The following is a 15,540-nucleotide window of genomic DNA, read 5'->3' on the forward strand; positions in this document are numbered from 1 at the left end:
GCATGATTAGCATGCATGAGGTCATGGGTTCGATCCTCAGTACCTCCATTAAATAAATAACAATAATAAATAAACCTAATTACCTCCCACCACACAACAAAAACAAAAACAAAAAAACCCAACAAAGCAAGGGCAATAATAAACAGTAAGGAAGTGGTAGGAACTTGTTTCACTGGAGAGCTTATGCCCATCTAAAGGAGTGCAGCTGTGACTTAGGCCAGCGATTGTCATGGGAAAGGTGGGCCCCATTGTTGTCAGAGTTTCTAATTTTTCAGGATAATCCAAAAATAAAGACTTTATGCAAAATACCTAATTCTAAAATATTGACTCAAAAAAAGAATTTAACTATACAAAGCCTGGAGAAACACATTGCACTTAGTTCGGCCGACAGGCCACCAGTGTGTAAACTAACTCCTGGCTCAATGCTGAATTAAACACAGATTTTTGGAACAGTTGAAGAGACTGAAGCAAATGGAACAAAATTTAGGAATTTATGGTCTAAAATCAATGTCACAGTATTAGTCATTCTGTTTATTCAATTCAAAGCATAAAATTACTAAAGAACAAGTATTTAATTAACCTTAAGATAAATTCTGCAATGCAATAACAAAAATCAAATTTTATCATCTTATCTGCAGACAACTTCCTCATGTAACTGCAGCATTGTCTCTAATAGTAAAAATTTGGAAACAATCTAAAGATCTATTTCTGTAGTGCAGATATAAAGAAACTACAGTAAATCATATCTAAGAAATTACATAACACAATAAATGAGACCTATATCAATACATCTAGAAAACATTTTATTAGGTAAAAAACAAGTTGTAGAATAATATACAGTGTAACATTCATGTAAATTCTAAGCATTGATATACATTGTTTATGGATACATATATGTATACTAAAAGTACAAAAACAGAACAAAAGAATATATACAAACTTGAGGAGGAACTTTACCACTAAGAGGAGGGAGGGAGAGGAAATAGGACTGAAAAGAGGATATCAACTGTATCTCCAATAACACCTGATTTCTTAAAAACAAAAAACAAAAAACAAAAACCAAAAAACAAAAAACAAAAAACAAAAAAAACCAAACCCAACCTCCAAAGCAAGTATGACAAAAGTTAAAGTCTGTCAGTTAAGACAGCAGTTAGGTGGATATGTTCTTGTATTACTGCAGATACTTATCCTGCATGTTTGACATATTCCATAATAAAAATTAAAAATTAACTGTAAATATGTAAAATAAAATTTAAAAGAAGAAAAAACAAAAAGCACTTTTCTGAGTATAGGTCCCATGACAGGCCTTCTGACAGCAAGCTGAATATGATATGAAGGGACAGAAGGAATAAATTCTACACTTTTAAGGTCCTACTGCATAGAATTTTGGGGTCAAATAGTGGAGATTCAAATATCAACTGGGCCACTTACAAAGTGACCTTGGGCAAATTTTCAAACTACCTAAGCCTATTTGCCCATGTATAAATGGAGCTAATTCTATCACTTCCTCAAACAACTGTGTGAAACTTAATGAGATAATCAGTGAGTGTCAAGGGCTTGTCTACCATTTTATTTCCCTCAATAGAGTTCTAAAATAGTGAAGATGTACAAAGAAAATAATTTCACTTTGAAGATGATCATATGGCACAGTACCTTTTGCACTTATACGTACATTAGCAACGTAAAAGAGGTACTGTCTTCCTGGTGTCCAAGGACAGAGAACAAATTGGTTTTACCATCACAAAAAAGCAGAAAGTAAAGGGAGATTGCCCTAATACCATTACATCAACTCATCTTAATCATCACCATAGTAACAACCAACATTTACTGAATACTTACTAAGTGCAAGGTACTGTTCTAGGTTCCTTAAATGCATTAACTCATTTGATACATCAGAAAATTTTACATAAGCTATAACAAGAAAAAAAAGTATTAGATACTTTAAGATTATGAACTCAGAGAAAAAGAAAATTTCTTTTACGTGAAAAAAATTATGGAAGGTTGCCAGAAATGGAAAACCTGGTATATAGATTTGAAGGATATATATAGGTCAGAGGGTACACAGAGGAAAAGAGAAGGGAGGGAGTGGTAAAGAGTGAAAACACCATAAGGAAGAAAGTATCTTCATAAGGCTGAATCACCAGATACATGGCAGGCAATAAGAAAAAGGATAAAAAGGTGAGCCAGGACACAAAAGAAAAGTCCTTGTGTGCCAATTTAGGATTAAACTAACATCTATTAAATACCATGTTTCTAGCAATGTGCCCTTTGCATTTTCATATACCAGGCTGAATAAATACAGTAAAAAGCCAGCACTGGGTTTTTGGCAAGAAAGTGACTTGAGAACTGTGGTTCAGGAAAATTAATCTGGCTGCTCTATGTAATATCCCACATAATTCCTCCTCTTACTCTACTACAAATGGCTAATGACACCCAGTTTCTCAATTCCACAAATCTGAGATGTCTTCTGATACTTCCCTCTGCCCATCACACACTACTCATTCACAATTCTACCTCCTAAAGCTTTCTCCAGTCAGCAACTTTTCTTGTCACTATCTTATTTCAAGCACTAATTCTTTCCTAAAAAAGCCTAAGTGACCTTCCAACTCCAATCCATATTCCTCACTGACACCTACATGAACAACCTACTTATACATCTGATCATAATGCTCACTTTTGCTTGAAATTGTGTCATCCAAATTGCCTGCAAACTACACAGAATTTATAAATTCTAACAATCTGGCTCATACATATTTTTCCAGTCTCATATTCACATGTGCCCTACAATCACCTCTGCCAAACTACTTTCCAGCATACACATAAGTTTTTCATGCTTTTGTACCTGTGTATGGTGCTGTTCTCTATACCTAAAATGACCTTCCCCCATGTCCACTCCAATTATTCATTCAATATTTACTTTAAGTATCATCTTTCTCAGCTGTCTTTAGAGGGGAGATTTAATGAGCCCTGGAACAGCCTAAGTGACGGATATCATACACAATGTACACCACACAATCCAAGATCCAGATTTTTGGGGGGGGGGGGGTGGTGGAAATCAAGTTTGCTTATTTATTCATTTTTAGAGGAGGTACTGGGGATTGAACCCAGGACCTCATGAATGCTAAGCATGCACTCTACCACTTGAGCTATACCCTCCCCCCCAGGATCCAGACTTAAAATACTACAAGGACACTGAATTTTCTACCCATTTAATTATTTCATTACGAATCTAGAGGAAATTCAAATTAAAGAAACTTCTAATTTCAAGCAAGTTTCCCCTCACCCTTTAATAACACTGAATGGGAGAAAAAATATTCTTAAAATTTGACTAATCTAGAAATAGGGAAATATATATACATAAAATCTCAAGCCTTAACATAAAGATATAACATAAAAACAACATAATAAAATCATTATTTAAGCTTTCTAGCTCTTTGGACTTGGGCTAAATGAGTTTTCCACACAATAGTGTATTATGTTTAGAGAGAAATTTCTCTCCACCTACTAAGAAAAATATATAAGCCTACATATTTAGAGAAATTAAAAACTATCTCAGGCCATTAGTTCTCATTTTTTATGGAAGTAATATAATATACCTCCAAAGCCTCAAATATCACTAGCATAGAGGACAGCTAAGATCCAAAGTACTTTAAAAGGATATTGCATTAGCGCTACAGTAATCAAACAGTGTGGTATTGGCATAAAAACAGATACATCGATCAATGGAACAGAATAGAAAGCCCAGAAATAAACCCACAGACCTACGGTCAATTAAACTTTGACAAAGGAGGCAAGAATATACAATGGAGAAAAGACAGTCCTTTCAGCAAGTGGTATCAGGAAAACTGGACAGCAGCATGTAAATCAAAGAAGTTAGAACCATACACAGGTTCTAATACCATACACAAAAATAAACTTAAAGTGGCTTAAACATTTAAATATAAGACAAGACACTATAAACCTCCTAGGAGAAAACATAGGCAAAACATTCTCTGACATAAATCTTAGCAATGTTCTCCTAGGGCAGTCTATCCAGGCAATAGAAATAAAAGCAAAAATTAACAAATGGGACCTGATTAAACTTACAAGCTTCTGCAAAGCAAAGGAAACCATAAGTAAAACAAAATGACAACCTATGGAACGGGAGAAAATATTCGCAAATGGTGAGACTGACAAAGGTTTAATTTCCAGAATATGTAAACAGCTCATACAACTTAATAACAAAAAAACCCCAGCCCAATCCAAAAATGGGCATACGACTTAAACAAGCAATTCTCCAATGAAGATGTACAAATGGCCAACAGGCACATGAAAAAATGTTCAATAATGCTAGTTATCAGAGGAATGCAAATCAAAACTACAATGAGCTATTACCTCACACCAGTCAGAATGGCCATCATTCAAAAGTCCACAAATGATAAATGCTGGAGTAACTGTGGAGAAAAGGGAATCCTCCTACACTGCTGGTGGGAATGTAGTGTGGTGCAGCCATTATGGAAAACAGTATGGAGATTCCTCAAAAAACTAAAAATAGACTTATCATATGATCCAGCAATCCTACTCCTGGGCATATATCCGGAGGAACTCTAATTTGAAAAGATACATGCGCCCCAATGTTCATAGCAGCACTATTTACAATAGCCAAGACATGGAAGCCACCTAAATGTCCATTGACAAATGACTAGATAAAGAAGCTGTGGTATATTTATTCAATGGAATACTACTCAGTCATAAAAAAAGAGTAACATAGTGCTATTTGCAGGAACATAGATATACCTAGAGATCATCATTCTGAATGAAGTAAGCCAGAAAGAGATAGAAAAATACCATATGATATCACTCATATGTGGAATCTAAAAAAAAAAAAAAAAAGACAAATGAACTTATTTACAAAACAGAAACAGACTCACAGATAAAACAAACTTATGGTTGGAGGGGAGAGGGTGGGAAGGAATAAAATGGAGTTCAAGATTTGTAGAAACTAACTAATATATATATATAATAGATAAACAACAAGTTTATATTGTATAACACAGGGAACTTTATTCAGTATCTTACAGTAACTTATGGTGAAAAAGAATACATGTTCCTATATGACTGAAGTATTGTGCTGTACACCAGAAACTGACACATTGTAACTGACTATATTTCAATTTTTAAAAAAAGGATATTGCTTTAAAAATGTTAGAAATAACATCTTTTTGTTTGTTTTAATGGATGTAGTGGGGACTGAACCCAGGACCTCGTGCAAGCTAAGCATGCACTATACCTACTCCCCAGCAAGAATATCTTATGTGGGAGTCAACCCTGACTCTTCTTTCTTCTATATGCAATCAATTACGTGGATCTGCCAAGTTTACTGCCTCAATTCTCTGTCTACCCTTACCACTAATAACACAGTTCACACCATCATCTCTCACCTGGACTAATTTCAAAATGTCCTCGTAAATATAGTCTTGGCCTAGTAATACCTATCTTCTACTCAGCCCCAGAATCATCTATTTAAAATATAATCTAACCCAATCCCTTCTTTACTTAAAAATAACCCTTCACTGGTTCCCTATTTTTTATTTAACAAATATTTAACTAGCACTTACTATATGCTAGTCATTGCTTTAAGTGTTTTAGCAGTGTTCATTTACACTTTGCTCAACAGCCCAAACTAAAACAAAAAATACCTCAATTCCTCACTTTCCTCATTTCTCTCACTTCCTGTATCAAACTGGTTATCAATTATACATATTCAGTCTCTCTCAAATCCATTCTTTCAACCTGCATTGCCACTTAAATAGTTTCCACAGGGCTATCTCCTTTCACCCACTCCACAGCTACATCTTCCACAATGCTGACAGCTGCCTTTTTAAAAAAGAAATCTAGTGATGTCACTTATCATAACTTAAAATCATCCTCTGGCACCTCAAGGGCAAAAACAGTAGTTCTCAAAAACAATCATCTAGGGAGCTTATTGATAATGCAGCTATCCCAGGTGCCCCCCAACCAGGGAATTTTTATTGCATAAGTCTATAAGATAGAGCCTGGAAATTTGTATTTTTAACAGGTAAAAATCTACATCTGATGAAGATGGCCCATGTGCAACCCTGCTTTACAGGCCAGATCATGACAATGTACTCACTCTATACTCACCTATCACTCCAGCCATACTAAACTACATGGAACTTCCTCACCAACCAAGGTGTACTTATGAGATTTTGGTACAAACTATTCCCCAAACAAAGTAATAAGATTTCTTCAAAAATGTTTAACATCTTTGTGAAGACCTCCCTGAAAACTTTGGGCCCTCATCTCACCAAGTACGTATTTTGATTATTGCACTACCTTTGCAATGTTAAATATGTTTATAAATTTTAAGATCTTTGAGGGCAAGGGCTGACAATCATGCTTGTATCCCCAATGCTTGGAATGCAATATATCTAAATAAATGTTTGCTGGACAGAAAAATTAGTGAAAATTTTGAAGAGAAACAAAAATATGTAATATTGTTGAATAATTTTTTTAAAAGCAGAAGCCCTACAAGATTCTCTGTACAAGTGATACAACAGAAAGGCAAGATATAAAACTGCAAGAACTGTAATAAATGCAATTCTCAAGAATTATCTTGATCTTAAATTATAAATTCTCCTTAATGTAAAATAAGTATCTTTCAGGACATAGATCCACCAGTTTTGGTTTTAAAATAAGAGTCCAATCACTCAAAAATATTTTGTTTCCTGCTGCAGGACTTAAAATTTTTTTGAGGAAAAAGAACAAGGATTCAAATACTAGCATAGAACCAATGAATAAGATACTCTATTTGCTTTGCTTCTCAGATAACAGCAGTCTCTCACTAAAGGAGCCCCAAAATGCACACCTCTTCTCTAAATCCCAACACTGAATTTTATTCTCAGAGTAATTTCTAGAGGAATATATAATTCACTCAAATGTAGCTTCTTCAAAGAGTTTCTGTGATCTTTATTCTCCAAACTATTGTTTAAATATTTTATTCTTTTTAATGAGGGAAATTGGGGGTTATTTAAATAATAATATTAAAAATTCTAAACAAAATTTTCCTGATAGTTAAAATAAAGATGTAAATTTGTTTTAATAAGTGGAGGAGAGGAGGCAAATCTGCCTTACAAAAGAATTCCAAATAACATATATAAACAGACCACATCCCCTCCTCCAGGACGTGGAACTTGACTCACTTCCAAAGGATAAAAGTAAGAGAAAGGAAGTATAATAATTTTCCAAGAAAATTGGCAAACACTACATTAACCAAGTGATGAAAGTTAGCATGACCATTGATGTTTTGTAGGAATCATGAAGCCTCTGACATGATGTGATGAGAAGTGCACTTCACCTCTGTGGTAATTTTTGCCCCCAAAACCCATAAATCATCTAATTATGGAAAAAAATTAAAAACCAGTTTGGGGGACATTTTACAGGATACCTGACTTTGGGCTACTCAAAGATTGTCAAGATCATGAAAAAACAAGGAAAGACTGAGAAACTGTCACACACCAAGGAGACTGAGGAGACATGAAAACCAAACGCAATGTGGTACCCTGGCTTAAATCTGGAACAGAAAGAGGAAATGGAATGGAATAGAAAACCCAGTGAAATCCAAATAAAGCCTGGAGTTTAGCTAATAGTAAATACCAAGATAGACAAATGTACCACAGAAATGTAAGATGGTAACAATAGGGAAAATTGGGTGCAGGATATATACAAGAACTCTCTGCACTATCTTTACAACTTGTCTACAAATCCAAAATTTTTCCAAAATAAAGTTTATTTAAAAAGAAAAATGGGAAAAATGTGGATTTAAATTAATATTTAAAATTACAAACAAAATTTTTGTTTGTTAAAATAAAGACATAAATGTACTTCACAGTTTAAATATTTATTAGCAACATAATTTTATATTAAAAAACTGAATTTTTCCATTTGGCATTGATTTATATAGCACTTCTTGCCTACTAAGAGACATTGAAGCCATCACTGGTTTCAGATACACATAATAGATATCAAATGGGAAAGAATCCCCAGAACTAATTCTTAAGAAATATACTTAAAACTCTGAGAACTATATTAACATATTAATGACTGCTTATTTATAATGATTAAACTGTATGTTAATTCTCTTCCTTAAAAAAGTCTCTAACAATAAAAAACATCTACGAAGGATCTACAGGCCTTGTATCATTCAGTAAGAGCAACCACCCTATCAGTTAAGCACTTTCAACATCATCCATTTATAAATAAGGAAACTGAGGCTACTGCTCAAGGCTCATAACTGATAAATTGTGAAGTCAGGATTAGAATCTAAAATATTCATATATGGTTTTAGCCAACAGCTTCATTAATTTTCTCTGATAATGCTAAATGTATAGCTTTCTCCTACCCTTAAAATGTAAGTTACCCTAATAAAAAAAATGAAATAGAAACACCATTAGAAAAAAAAAAAGATAACAGGGAAGAAGACATACAAACACCCAAAAGATACAGGAAAAGGTGCTTAACATCCTTAATCATCAGGGAAATGTGAATCAAAACCACAATGACCTCATACCTGTTAAGACAGCTATTATCAAAATGACGAGAAAAAACAAGTGTTGGCAAGTACGTGGAGAAAATGAACCCCTGTGCACTGATCAGAATGCAGTGATTTTGGAAAACAATATGGAGGTTCCCCCCAAAATTAAAAATAGAACCACCAAATGATTCAGCAACTCCACTTCTGGGTATATATCTAAAGGAAATGAAAATACTAACTTGAAAAGACATCTGAATCTCCATGTTCACTACAGCATTACTTATAACAGCTAAGAACCTGGAAACCACCTAAGTCCATTGATAAATGAACTGATAAAGAAGATGTGCTATATATATTATAATGAAATATTATTTAGCTATAAAAAAGAATGAAATATTGCCATTTATGACAACACAAATGGACACTGAGGGCATTCTGCTAAGTGAAATAGTCAGATAGAGAGACAAATACTGTTTGATCTCAAACTTACATGTGGAATATAAACAAAAAAAAAAAAAACAACTCAACTCATAGATACAGAGAACAGATTGGCAGTTGCCAGAAGTAGGGAGTGGGAGTAGAGGTGGGAGGATGGGGATATGAGCGAACATGGTCAAAGGTACAAACTTCCAGTTACAAGATAAATAAGTCTTGTGGCTGTAATGTACAGCAAAGTGACTATAGTTAGCAATACTGTATTGTAATACCTGAAATCTGCTAAGGAAGAGACCTTAAAAGTTTGACAATTGTACCTAAGAGTGGTGATGATTGTTAACTAAACTTATTGTGGTAATCATTTTGCAATACATACATATATCAAATCATTATGTTGTACACTTAAAACTAATACAATGTTATATGCCAGTTATATTTCAATAAAGATAATAGGGGTAAAAATTAAGTTAACGAAAAAACCAAATAATCAATACAAATGACTCTTTACTTTCCCTTCTTTTGCAGTCAGAATATTTTTGATAAAATAAAGAAATATGGAAGGGAAAAATAGACAAAATATATGCCTTATGCATATAAAAGGCAATTATCAAAGAACATATCCTTTCATCTTTGCCATAGATTAAATGTGGATTAATCAACATGCAAAATTTTAATAATGTAAGCTTTCAAAAATTAAAATCCTTAATTTCCCAGATTCTTAATTTCAGTTATCAAAACATAGTCTCTCAAAAAGTTCCTTTCTTAAATTTACTTGTAAATTTTTTAATTGAAATAGTTTACAATGTGTCGATTTCTGGTGTACAGCATAAGGTTTCAGTCTTACATATACATACATGTTTGTTTTCATATTTTTTTTCATTAGAAAATTTCTTAACAGCCTCAGCTGTCAATGATTCTTGTCAACACATAAGAGCTCAAGGAGCAGATAATCAAAATGCAAAGAGCAGATAATTACAAAATGCAAATGTAATTTGTCCAGTCAGGTTAATTCACTTCTTACAGGTGAGAGTTTTGTAGTCCTGGTACAACTATGTCAGAAGTATGACCCTGTGCCTGCGACAACATAAAATCTCTGTAAAGGAAGTGTGAACACTTTTCCCTCCTTCACCTTAATTCCCAAGAGATCACTGGAAGTTAGCCATTACAAAGAACTATAGGATAGCATTTCCTTTCAAATAACCCTGTATTCAATCAAATGCAAGAAGTATTTATTGAAATATTAATTTAATATTTAATATTAATTTACTAATATTTAATTATCAATACTACCCGTATGCATGCAGCAAGTATTTACTTATTAATACTACTATAAAACAGTATTAGGTATTTTCTGGGAGTCCCTACTCAAATGCCTTATACAAGTAAAATAGTTAACAATACAAGATCATGTTAATAAGTGCCAATTTTAATGATGCAGGCAAAAAATGCCACCAGTTTTCACCATTTTACAAAAATAAATTAACAAACATAAGAAAAGTCCATTTTGTCAAAAGAGAAAGGAATGATTGTTTGATCATGCAAGGAAATAACCCAAATGGTTCAGTGACTACAATATTGACCTCATTCTAGCTACTAACCTGTGACCTTAGGAAAAGAAATTTTCTGAATTTTAGTTCTCATATCCGTAAAAATGCCATTCTTAGCTGACAGAATAAATGAAATGCCACGTTCAATATATTTACAAAGTTCTAGGGAAATGTTTGCAACGATGTTAAATGACAATAACTTTAAAGGATACTGTTCCAGAAGTATCCTTAACAAATCACAGATCAATCCTAACTAGGTAAGTTTCAACTAAAAGCCACCTTCTTTTAAAGCAAAAACAATAAATCAAAATAATAAGCCCTTATGATACTTGGATCCAATGACTGACTATAAAGCATTTCACAAATATCAATTAAAATTTTTAACTGCTATGGCAAGAGTAAAAATTATACACACAGCAAAAGTTAAAACTAAGGTTCCACTTAAATGACTAGCCAAAGTGTCATATCAAACCAGCAACAAAGTTAAAACAATTCAAAAAGCCTTCACTGCAGTTAACTATTAAGCATCTTTCTTCATGAAATACAGATTTCTCAAAGCATTTGGCCTTCAGCAACTAGGGTTCACATTACAGTTAAGTATCTTCAGCAGAAAAGGTTGCTTCATCTTTTCAGAAGTCATATACCACTAGTTTTACTTTAAATAGAGCAACCTAAGTTAAAAAAAATAGTTGTAAAGTGGCAAAAAATTCCCACTTTAAACTTAATTTCTCTCTTTCCAAAGTGTATGCAAACAGATTACCTGTCATAATTAAATATTTTCACAACAGAAACTCACAGGGAAGTAAAAAAAAAAAAAAAAAGGACCACAGCAGACATGGCAGGGATGGTTTAAAACCAACTGAGCCTCAAGTCCCTTTGGCAAAAGAGTGAATGACACACTGCTTTAAAACTCAATGGGAAGAATTGGAAAATTCACTTTGATTGCCCTAAGATTTTGCTTTGGGTTTGTTTTTTGAGATATCTCCATCCTAATGCTGACAATTTCCATAGTTTCTATGGCTTATCTATTAAGACGACAAATTGTGAATAGTATGAATCACATGTAAACAAAAAGTTAAGGTCCTATTTTTTTCTTGGACACTGAAAATATGAGCCATAAGGTAAAGTCATATACATAGCATTATTTATTGCATAAGAGAGAAACATTTACATTGAAAAAATACAGACAATGAAACATGGACAGTCTAGCTGGAAAACCAAAAATTACGATACTGATTTTTCCCTTCTAGAAACATCTCTAAATCTTCTACATACTGGAGTAACTGCATCTGGAAAAACAGATACCAAGTAATTCTACTAAAAAGTGAATACATCCCATCCCAATCTCATTAGAAGTTTCATAAATATATGATTATGAAGAATTTTAAAAATTGATCTCCAAATTAAGCAAAAGATTCCACCATATGTATCAGACACATACACAGATACACATTTGGAACTAAAAGCTCTCTTAGCTTAAGTCAAATTATTTTAAACTCCTAATCAACTAATAATCTACGGAAAAATCATGGCTCTTAGTGTACTTTTATAGCTACAAATACTAGGGATGGGGATATGTCAGATACCTAGCACAGTGGATTATCATTCCTAACCTCATTCCTCACCATATGAACCATTCTACTTTTTAATCACATTAAAAATAACAGAAATGTAAAAACATATCATACATTGACAAAAAGTCATCAGACTCATCATTTACCACATGAATCTGATGTTTTTCTGAGGGCATCTATTCACATGAATGCTGATACAAGACATAAGAGTGACATACCCTCTCTTATATTAGTATCCTACTAAAAGGTCTCTTTCAAGGGACAACACAAGAGAAAAGGTCTATATAAAAAGCATTTAACAAATTATCTTATCCTTTCTTACTCACTTTGATGTTCATTATTTAAAAATCACATATTTACTGTCTAATGCAAACTAAAGTTAAAGAAAACATCTGTAATGTCCTTATTAGAGTTTTGCAATATTTCTACTATTTCTTGCCAAATATTTCTGGCATTCATTAATTTATACTTACTTGACTAAAACGATTAAAAAAAAATTAAGAAGGATGTGTATGACAGTAAGTATCTGCTTAGGGCAGGGACATTGCTTTTTATCCCAATCATTTCAATACCCACCTTGCAAAAAAGGTGGAAACTAAAAACACGAGGTTTTAAGATTTACTACAGAGAAATGCCTTTGTTGTAGCACCAATTAGCATCAAATAACCTAACAAAACATAAGCAAGAGAAAAACGCTGTGAAAGGGCAATCTAGCATTTCACAGCTTCTGCTCTTACTCCACCCAGTCTCTTCGGCTCAATGGCTGTTCACAGCATCCACAAATATTAGCCCATTTTTTAAAACGGAGGTGGAGGAGAGGCACCGAAATAGGCTAGCTACATCAAAATCAATATATACAAAAATATTTTGTGAAAAATTGGGTTCCATTCTCTGATTTATAAAAATAACACTTCATATTTGTTTTAGGAGATCCTCCCCTTGTGAACAATACAAACAATGATCATTTATAAGAGAACAAGAAAGAATAAATCACCCTAAATACAGATTACTCTTCTGCCTTAATAAAAACTGCAATTTGCAACTGCCAATTATTCTGCAAAACTATGTCCTGAAAGATACCCATGAGAGATTAAAAGGTAGTTAATGCCTTAGACCCAAATCAGAATTTTTTAAGTGAAATCTTTTAATATATTCAACATCGTATCACTACCAACATACCAAAGCAGGAAATTTTCCTGATTAAATGACTGGATCCTGCAGCAATCAAACCCTGCTGCACCCCACCCCCAAAAAAATAAAAAAGAAAGAAAGAAAAGGAAAAAGAAAATTCAAGCAAATACTACCCTGGCAAAAGGGGAGGGATGACATTTCTGGTATGAAAGGCCCAAGCACTGTCTCCTCCGCCCTAGCCTCAAAATGGAATTAACACAAAACAACTCACCTTTCAACAAAAACAGAATTACCAAAAATGGCACAGTTTTTTTGTTTAGCCTTTAAAACGTTATGAATTTCAAAGACTGTGTGTTAAAGGAGAGGTCGGAATAACACTAATATCTTTATTCTCTCCCGGTTGCCTCTTAAGCAAAGGGGGAGGAGGGGACCTTGGCATGACATCGCCCATTGAGAAGGAGACCACAAATCTGGTTCTTCCCTTCCAAAGCACAATCTCTTAACCAAGGATTGATATAAATTGGATCCAAACCCCAACCCCCAAAGAAAATCTCCTGCCCTCCTCCCAAGGAGTTTCTTGCTAAGTCACCGAAGACAAGCAGGATAACAAATAAAGCCAAGGCACCTCGCTCTCTCATTTCAGACACTGAAAAACCTTCTCCTCCTCTCCACTCTTCTGTTTAGAGAAGTGGAGTTAAAATTTGCCCACCACCTCAAAGACATTTTCTCACCTGGGAGGTTAAGGAAAGCACTGCGTTTCCTAAATGAGTGGGGAGATTAAATTAGATGAAGGAGAAAGGCTAAGGGCCTCGAAGCTCAGTGTTACAACGTCAAAAGGCAACTCCCGTTTAAGGAGCCGGTGGCAGAAAGAAAATCCTGCCTGATTTGGTGGGTGGGCGCTGCGGATGGTTCGGTGGTTCGGGCCGCGCCTCCTTAGTGGGTGCAGAGGCTGGACCACCGCAAAGAGAAGCCAGGGAAGGGTTGGGCCATCATTCTCAGGTCAACCCCATCCTAAGGACAGGTGGGGGACAGAAAGCCTGAAGGCCTATGGGTGCCGAGATGGCTCTAGGCTGAGCCCGGTCCCTGAGCGTCAACCGCGGGTGGGGTGGGGACTGCGAAGCTCGCCTTCCGCAGCCGGAGAGCGGAGGCCCGAACCCTATCCCCAAGATCAGACAGCGACCTACTCTCCACGCCCTTCCTACCGAAGAATACTTTTCTTGCCTAGTCACCGAGGGAGGAGGGCGATCCCTTCCCGAGGACGGCCGCGGGTGGAGTCGCGGCGGCCCTGGCACCCCTCAAACCCGGGCCGGGGAGGAGGGGAGCGAGGGCAGCGCCCTCCCCGGCCTGTCCCCCCTCCTCTCGCGCCTCTCACTCAACGGCCGTCGCGGCCGCCATTTTGAGAGCGAGGAGAGAAGAAGAAGGAGGAGGCGGCGGCAGGGGGAGGGGAGAATGGGAGGGAGGGGACCGGCGCAGCCACATCGTCAGGCCGCCGGGCCCGGCCCGCAGCTGCCCGAGCGCGGTGGAGAAGACAGAGGACAGGGCGCAGACCCTCGCCGCCTTACCGGAGCGCTGCACCGCCGCCTCCGCAGGGCCTCTTCCTTCCTTCACTCCCATCCACCGGCGGGGGAGGGGGAGAGGGAGAGGGAAGGGAGGAAGGAGGGAGGGAGGGAAGGAGGGAGGGGGAGGATGGCGCGCTGGGCCCGGTCCCGGGGAGGGGGAGGGGAGGGGAGCGGGAGGGCTCCTCAGCCGTTCCGGGGCTCGAGCTCAAGCCCAGAGCTCGCGGTTTCTCTCGCTCGCGCCCAAGCGCTCCCCTCCTTCTCCTTCTCGCTCCCTGGACCCCGGGGTCGCTGCTCGTTCGCTCGCTCACTCGCTATCTCGGCTGCCGGACTCCGCCGCCGCCCCGCCGCTCCAGCTCCGTCTGTCACAGGAGCTGCCCCAACGCCCTGACGTCACCGCGCCGCCGCCGCCGCCGCCGCCGCCGCCCCAGACCCGCGGGGAAGAGGGAAGGGAGGGGGCCGGGAGCGGAGGAGGGACTGCGGCGCATGCGCCAGCCTGGGCCGGGCCCTGAGCCGTGGTGCCTTCCGCTTAGTGGGCGTGCGGCTGGTGCGGTTTGGCGGTACCGAAGGGTCGCCGGGCTAGTTTGCGCCCCAAGGCGCTTCTCGCTCTCCGCACGCCTCTGTAACCTGGGAAGAGGCTCCCCATTCCCTTTTCCTAGCCTCTCGTCTGACTTTTCTGGCCTCTCAAGAACTCCGGCTCTCTTCACCTCCCCGCCGTGCTCTTGCCCCCAAACGGCGCTCTCCCCGCTTCTCGCGACCAACAG

The 15,540-nt window shown here is 37.2% G+C and overlaps 1 protein-coding gene across 3 annotated transcripts in view; it reads right to left on the reverse strand.

The window, feature by feature from the left end:
- PAFAH1B1 (platelet activating factor acetylhydrolase 1b regulatory subunit 1) overlaps positions 1-15,168 on the reverse strand; it is a 67,422-nt gene extending 52,254 nt beyond the window's left edge. For 2 of the 3 annotated variants that reach the window (XM_032457448.1, XM_032457449.1), the window contains exon 1: positions 14,783-15,168. The gene's annotated coding sequence lies outside the window, so the exon portion shown is untranslated. The remainder of the gene's footprint in view (positions 1-14,782) is intronic. The other variant, XM_032457450.1, reaches the window with a different exon arrangement.
- Positions 15,169-15,540: the final 372 nt, after the last annotated feature.

Source organism: Camelus ferus, chromosome 16, assembly GCF_009834535.1.
Source record: "Camelus ferus isolate YT-003-E chromosome 16, BCGSAC_Cfer_1.0, whole genome shotgun sequence".
Taxonomy (NCBI): domain Eukaryota; kingdom Metazoa; phylum Chordata; class Mammalia; order Artiodactyla; family Camelidae; genus Camelus; species Camelus ferus.